We start from the raw sequence: 9,399 nt of genomic DNA on the forward strand, positions 1-9,399 counted from the left end.
GTTGATTCAACTTGCCATCTCCTTGGATCGAGTCCCTCTTTAAGACTATGAACTGAAAATACCTTGGTTTGTATTCAAAATCACACGGCATAGGTGAAACTTTAGTGAAACTTATGAAGTTAAACATTTTCCTTTATTTAAACAACCTTAAATGATTATTTTTTTCTAAAAATACTTATACTTTGAATTAAATCATGAAATTTTTATGTGTTATCATATTCATAGTAAAAATCATTTTTCCAGAACATAAACCTCCAACTCAAAGTTTAAGATAGTTTTTAATTATCCAACCCAAAACAGTCCCCGGTGGCACTCCGACGTCGTAAAAACAGTTTTTAAGATATTCTTTGAAAAACCAAATTATACCTTGTTAAATTAGCATATATTTAAGTTATATTACAGGTCTTGAAGTATTTTAAAAGTTAAGTTAGAAGGATCTATTTAGTTTGCAAACAAGTTTGAAAACATTCAAACTATGTTCTTGTTGTTAAACTTTTATACCACAAAATAAGATAGCTATATATATATGAATCGAATAAGGTTATGAACATAGATACTACCTCAAGTTCCTTGGACAAGGTTGCTGTAAAAGAGGAGTAAGAAGCTAGAATCAAAAGGGTGATGGAAGTGGATGAAAGATTGGAAGTAAGTTTGTGTTCTTGGAAGGATTTCTTGAAGTGTTTTTGTATGGTTTTCTTATGGTGTTTAAGTAAGGTTTTTGAAGCTAAATGATGGGGAAAATGCTTGGAGATGATCAAGTATGAAGTTAAGAGTATTTTGAGAGAGAAATGGAAGTGTAAGTATAAGAAAATGGGGTGAAGAAATGGTGTGCATGCATAAAAACGTTTTTAGGTTATAAAGGAAAAAAAAATACCTAACTTTGTTTTCTTGCTAAATAATTCATGCTACTTGACAAATGGTTGGTTCCACATGTTTCTTAATCATTTAAGGCTGCTAAGGAGCAGATTTTTATTGGTATATACCAATAGTAAATATATCTAGAAGCTGCGTATGATACGGGTACATATACCCTAGGTATACGTATAGAAATCTTTGAGAAAACGGAACGAGGATTCAAATATAGCTATCTTTTGTAAATATACTTATATTTTTTTATGTATTTAAGTCTTTAAAAGTGATTAAATACATTACTTATACGATATATGTATAAACATTATAGGTCATAAGTATTTAAGTCAAATAACGTTACGTATGGTTATCGTTTTGAAAACTTAAGTTAGTAGTTTCAAAATATACTTATAACTTATTGTTATTAATACAAAATGAGATATTAAAACATTCTTAGATCATGTTAAATATGTATATATACATATATATACATAAACGTATAATTATCATATATTGTATAGTTCGTGATATCATCGGTCAAACTAGACGGTCAAACGTTGTGTAAAACTCTTTTCGAAAACATAAGTCTCAACAATTTGGATTGCTTATCATGTTGGTAAGGTTTAATTTATGTAAATATTAATCTTATAAGTATAGAACGATCGAAAAAGTGCGGGTCAACTTTAGGGTTTTTGCTTATCGTGTCGGAACCATATAGAGATTAGAGTTTAAATTTGGTCGGAAATTTCCGGGTCGTTACAGAAATCAACTATTGTGAATCGTTTATAATCGATATGGACTTCATCCAGATGGATTAGGACGGGTCTCTACAGTTGGTATCAGAGCGGTGGTCTTAGCGAACCAAGTCTGCATTAGTGTGTCTAACTGATAAGTCATTAGGATGCATTAGTGAGTCTGGACTTCGACCGTGTCTGCATGTCAAAAGTTTTGCTTATCATTTTGTGTCAAAAATTACCTGCTTATCATTCTTAGAGAATCACTTGCTTATCATTCTTAGTCTAGACACGTTTTACTGCATTGACTGCATGAATAGTGTATAGACAAAATTCATATCTTAGCGTATCTGCTACTTCATATCTTAGCGTATCTGTTACTGTAACTTTGCCTGACAACTTCCGTAGATTCCTCCGTAACTTATGGGATTTTAGTATTATATATACATATGTAAATTATGTATTGCAGGGTACTAATTTACATCCTATAATCTATTTCTTATCGAAAGTCCTTCATCTGATCGTACGAGATGAATCCTGTAACCAGTTCGAGTCCCTCAGATTCCGATAGCTATTCCGATAGTTATTCCGACAGCTATTCCGACATAGATGTTCACCTAAGCTCCGAAAACAGCGTCATCGGCATAAATCAATCAATCAGCCATTATCAATTCATCTGATGGGTTCGTAGTCGACTTAATTAATTGAAACGCGCAGAAGGCAATCCCTTCCACCAACCGAATTCACCTCTTGACAATGAACCTGAAGCGTTTATCGGCGAACCTGTTCGAGACACCATTTTCAGTCTCATTTCCAAGGTAACTCGACAAGATTACATTCTATCCACAATTCTGAACCTTATTCATCCGCTCGTTCTGACCGACAATCATCCTGGAGTAATAAGTCAACGAACTTCGCGCTCGAATAATCAATTCGGAGAATATGGTGTAAAATGTACCAGCTTCAACAACATCACCGGCACCAACAGTACCATCAATAACAGCACCAGTACCATCAACAATCCTTGCCTCAATATCACATTCTGTACCACGAGCATAATCATCGTTCTATGTATCGTTCTATCTATTTTATCTTCGTTCGACATGGCGATCATGTAATCTCTAATGTTTTATAGATTATGTATTTTAGTTCTGACGGTAAATCAAATGAGATTAATACAATATTAACTCATTAAATCTATAATTACATCTGAAGAAAATATATATTTAAGTATGTTTTCATAAAGATTGTAATTAAAATTCGTTTGTACATACTGTTAATGGTGAAAATATTTTAACGGGTAGGTAATACCCGAGGAATATTCAGATTTCACATTAATAGGTTACACTGTACATTCTTCGAAGCTGAATCAACAGTCGTTTACTATCCTACTTACATCCACCGATATACAAATCTGTTCACCACAGAATAACCATATTCATCCAATTTCATATTTGGATTTTGATTTATCAGAATCCAACAAGTGGCATAATGAAGAAAACATTTGACAAAATAAAATTTGTTAGAAACAAACAAATTAACCATGATAAAATTTTGTTAAGAATCCACGCTAACTGTTCCTAGCTAATTGTTCCTAGCTAACTGATTACATTTTATTTATCACAATTTAATTATCGCAATTTACATTCTCGCAATTTTATTTATCGTCATTTAATTTCTGTTATTTATTTTTTCGCACTTTATTTATCGTCATTTAATTTCTGTATTTATTTTATGCACTTTAAATATCAGGACACGTATACAAGGTTTTGACATATCATATCGACGAATATATATATATATATATATATATATATATATATATATATATATATATATATATATATATATATATATATATATATATATATATATATTATTTGGAATAACCATAGACACTCTATATGCAGTAATGATCGAGTTCTCTATACAAGGTTGAGGTTGATTCTATAATAATATATATACTTTGAGTTGTGATCGAGTCTGAGACATGTACACGGGTCACGATATGTATTAATTAATTCGAATATTATATATTAAACTATATATGAATTATTGAACTGCCGACTGTGGACTATCGACTAATAATATTGGATAATTAAAATGAATTAAAATATTGATTATAACATATGAAACTAAACAATTCTTCAAGTTGCCACTTGATTTCGTCTTAAACATCATTTGTATCTTGATGATTACAATCGGCGTCCAAACCTTTCATGATTCTTGAAAACATCTCAATCGAGAGTATGAACCAACCGTACTTCATCTACGAAAGAAGAGATTGACGCATATAGTTATGCACATGAAAACACTCGGAACCTGAGTAAAACATTTAACCCGTATCTGTGTTAGCTCCTTTAGCATTATTATTACCCAAAATAACTTGGTAATCCCTTTCAAAGTAGCAAATTTTATCACAGCTCCAGCAAGTCAACTTTGACTTTTCGTTCGAAACAACCTGATTATAACCTTGATATATATATGTGTGCTCTTTTAGTGTTACCGGAGAACTTTTTGTATTCCATCATATTACCAGCAGACGTACCAGCAACCTCGTTGCTCTTTGGTTTAAATCTCTCCGACAAATCACTATATTTACCTATTGAAGTCTCATCATGTACTCATCTGCATCTTGTAACAAGAATTGCCATATTAATTACCGGGAATTAGCAAATATGTATTGTGAGTCTCGCAATGTTTCCACATCAACAGTTATATGTATCCATATAACATTTATCTCTTAGAATGATGATCTTCCATTCTGAAATTCTGAACAGCACCCAGTTTACGAATCAGTTCTTTGAAAGTTAGAAAGTACTAATGAAGCAACAAAAACTGTAAACGAATTTAACAGTCGAAAGTTTGATGATAAAGAATAATATGTTGGAAAAGCTCGGAAATGTTGGAACTGGAAAACGGATTGAGCAAAACTACGAAGGAGTCTCTGAACAAATCACAAGGACTAAACTTGTACATTAAGAATCCTGATGATTTTGTTTCTGATGAAATCTTTAGCGAATACCTTGCTTCTGACTCCAAACTCTTGCGGACAAATTTTCTTCACCATCCTTCGATATTAGAAATTCCAAGATATCATCGTATCTTTCATTATAAATATCCTCCACGTTTCTGAAGATATTTTCATAACTATTCTTATCTGAAATCATTAATCTTTTTGTGCTATCAGTGTTACATCATATAGAAACTGTTAGTTTCTATATTCTGTAAACTTTCAAGCTTAAAATATGAATGTTTTTTAAGTAGTGTTGGGAACTGATGCATGAGTTAGTATAATATAATGACACTTGATCAACGTGATTATATTACAATAAGTCATGCTGAGTTTCTAATGAAACGTGATGATTCACAGGCTCTAACGTCATCATGTGCCATGTTACGCGACTCTTATATTCTATTTAAATCTCTAAAATATCCAGAAAATATTTCTTGATGATTCGGTCTTTTCCAGGGTATTCTGGTAATTTAACCAATCAAGATCGTGCCATTACCATTTCTTTCTTAGAACATTAACAATGTTCATTTTAAAATTTACATCTGCGAATTTTGAACCATTACAAGAGATGCCTAACCGCAAGAAGAAGAAACGAAGGGACAAAGCTCCGAAATAGAAATTGGAGTATAAATCGCAGCAAATAGGAGGGAGTATGAACTGTGGATGACAATGATTATAGGAAACAGAAGTAGGGAAATTGAAAGATAAAGGGAGATACAAAGCCCGATAACAAAGTATAAATTACAAGCCGTGGATATTAATACGAATAACAATATAAAGACACGGTAGAATTAAGAATAGTATCACCCCAAGGTAATAGTAGAAGTAAGCAGATTCCTCGAGTGGAAGTTGGAAAAGGAGAATGATTGTTACGATATTAAGGATAAGGACAAGGATTAGAACTGGATTAAGCATTTTCACAATCTTTTGGATGTATGAACTAAGGAAGAGAGTATGGGAATGGTGAGAATAATGGAACGGAAGAGCTTAATTTATAATGGAAATATCAGACAGAGTAATTGAGGCAGATCACCGTATTTAATTATAGAGATCTTAATTTCCTTACTCGCCGAAGAATCAAATCTTTTAGATTTCGAAGATTTTCTTTAAATCCCTTGAATTCCGGAATTCAAACATGATCACGTCAAAGGTTAGGACGCACCTTATTTTTCTAAATTCAACCCTGACTCTGTCGAAAGTTAAGATAAATCCTTACTTTCCTATTTCACTCTTTGATGATAGCTTCATTTCTACTCTTCGAATAATCGAATTATTTTATCCATATTACTCAATGATGATAAAACTCAAGTTATCAACTCATATTCATCATGAAAACATTTTTATTGTTAGCCATAACCACCTCACTCAAATTTCGGGACGAAATTTCTTTAACGGGTAGGTACTGTGATGACCCGGAAATTTTCGACCAAATTTAAACTTAATCTTTATATGGTTTTGACACGATAAGCAAAGCCTATTAAATTGAGTCTTAATTTTTTTTTTTTTGACTGTTTACATGAATAACATTTACCCTTCGACTGTTCCCGACGATTCACGAACTCTGGTTGTTAATAAATGGTGTGTATATATATATATATATACATATTATATATATTTACATATATAAATAAATATAAATATAAGTATATATATAATAATTCGAATTAATAAAATACAAATTAACCATTTGAATTAAAACTGTAAAATAATATATAAAATAACTGTGATGTTATTAAAATGAATCTATATATATATATACATATATATATAAAAGATTTTTGTACATAATTATCTTATGTACAATGTATATGTATTAAAATGTATAAGAACTAAATACTCAATATAAAATGTTACATAATAGATACTATACAGTTATATTAACTAATCAATAAAATGTAATATAAATGTAATAAATTTAATTATAAATATAATTTTTAAAATAATATATTTATTACTTTCATTAGTAATATCAAAACTAGTGTTATTAATATTATCATTTCAAATAAATAATCGATAGATATGATTTTGAGATATATAAATTCTTGTAGTATTATTAGTATTCATATTATTATTATCATTAATTAATAATATTAACCTTATTATTATTATCGTTAATAATATTATCATTATCATTATTTTCATTTCACTTATGATTTTACCTATTATCATCAATATTATGTGGTTCTTATTATTATTATTATTATTATTATTATAATATTATTATTATTAATATAATTATTAATTATTATTATTATTATTATTTATAAAATAAACGCATGGGTATATGATAGCTGTAAAGTTCCACCAGCTCCATATTTCATATCTGTTTACTTGTGAGTACTTGTCGATTACATATCTTCATAAAACCATCAATTGAATCGTTATTAGACCCAGAAATCATTCGTTTATTTCTTCATCATTCTCTATTATCTGATACAATTACATTAATCTGAAGACTTAAACAGAAATACCAAATAAAATAGGTACGTCCCTTATCTTGAACACTTTTTAACCATAACTCGATTTCAAACGAAATTTTAAAATCTAAAATTGTAGTTTGGTTAGGAATCCTTCACTTAAACTACCTGCAAAGTCTTAACTTCCAATTCCTTAAATTGATTTCGAATTTTCGAGTCAAAATTTTGAAAATAAAAGTCAACCTAATTGATTATCAAGAAATTCGAGTTTGTTATGATGTTTCAAGTATAATTATCGATTCTACTAGTTTATAGGAGAGGATTGTAATCTATTTCATGTTATAGGCTCGATCTAAAAGTTCCTTGAAATCAAAATAATTTTTTTTCCCCTGCTAGCGACGAACAGCAATTCTGTTTATTTTTTTAATTTTTTTTTCGAGATTATTAACATAGTATCTCAGTTATAGATTATATATAGAACCATTTAATGTCATATAAATGAAACAATGCATCTCTTTAGGGTAAATACGATTTCTGGTTGATTAAAGATGAAGAAGAATTGGAAACAGAACAGAATGGTATATATATATATATATATATATATATATATATATATATATATATATATATATATATATATATATGGTATGGATTCAAATCAGAAAATACAAATTGGAGGAATGGTTAAGGGATGGTGTCGGGTAACGAGAGGTCTGAGGTTCGAGCCTCCCCTGGGTCATTCTTTTTAGAAAGGCAGTTTAACATGGTATATTATTTTATTTTTCATTACCATTATAATTATTAATATTTTTGAGCTTTTAGAGGTAGTTCTCTTTTCTTTTATTGTTATTATCATTATTATTATTATTATTATTATTATTATTATTATTATTATTATTATTATTATTATTATTATTATTATTATTATTATTATTATTATTATTATTATTATTATTATTATTATTATTATTATTATTATTGTTATTATAATTATTATCATTATGATCATTAATATTATTGTTAGAATTAGTATTATAATTAGTATTATAATTATTATAAGTATTATAATTGTTGTTATTATAAATACAAGTATTATATACATTAGTATTAATTTTTGTAAGTATTAATTATAAAATAATTATTGAATTTAAACTGTAATATTATTATCATAAATATGTTTATTATTATTATTAAATATTAGGTATTGTTATCAAAAGTATTATTTTTAATATCATTAAACTTTTTATTAAAAACTACTGTTGTTATCATTATAAGGTTTATTATTAAAACAATTATTAATATTATCATTAATAAGATCATTACTACTATTATCACCATCATTATTATTATCATAAGTATCATTACCAGTATTATGACAAATATATATTTTTATATAAAAATACATTACACTAATACTAATAATACATATCACTATATTTTTGTTAAAATGAAAGTAACTAAACTATATATAAAATGAAACAACTAATATATAAATATATGTTGTCATCATATATAAATCCTAATATAAATTTTTATTATTAACATTTGTATATGGATATTCATATAAATAACAAATTAAGTATCTTAATACAATATTAACCAAATATATATTAATATAACTATATTAATATTTTTATACAAAATGAATACATTTAATTAAATAATGAAGTATATATATAAGTTACTAATATAAAAATTACATCACTAATAATAATATATATTTATTCAATTACGATTATATATATATTAATGAATACACAAATGATATAGGTTTGTGAATCCGAGGCCAACCCTACATTGTTCAGTTTCGTCATATGTATTTTTACTACAAAATACAATATTGCGAGTTTCATTTGAATCCCTTTTACTCTTTAAATTTTTGGGATCGAGAATAAATGCAAATGCTTTATTAACTTTTTTACAATAATTATATGTGTGAGTTTCATTATTCCCTTTTTATATACATTTTTGGGCTGAGAATACATGCAAATGCTTTATTAACTATTTTAAAATATTTATATGCGTGAGTTTCATTTGCCCCTTTTACTCTTTACATTTTTGGGCTGAGAATACATGCAAATGCTTTATTAACTATTTTACAATAATTATATGCGTGAGTTTCATTTGCTCCCTTTTACTCATTACATTTTTGGGCTGAGAATACATGCAATGCTTTAATAACTGTTTTACAATATTTATATGCGTGAGTTTCATTTACCTTTTTACCCTTTATATTTTTGGGCTGAGAATACATGCGCAATTTTTATAAATGTTTTAAGAAATAGACACAAGTAATCGAAACTACATTATATGGTTGAATTATCGAAATCGAATATGCCCCTTTTTATTAAGTCTGGTAATCTAAGAATTAGGGAAGAGACAC

This window comes from Rutidosis leptorrhynchoides, chromosome 5 (genome assembly GCF_046630445.1).
Source record: "Rutidosis leptorrhynchoides isolate AG116_Rl617_1_P2 chromosome 5, CSIRO_AGI_Rlap_v1, whole genome shotgun sequence".
Classification (NCBI taxonomy): Eukaryota; Viridiplantae; Streptophyta; class Magnoliopsida; order Asterales; family Asteraceae; genus Rutidosis; species Rutidosis leptorrhynchoides.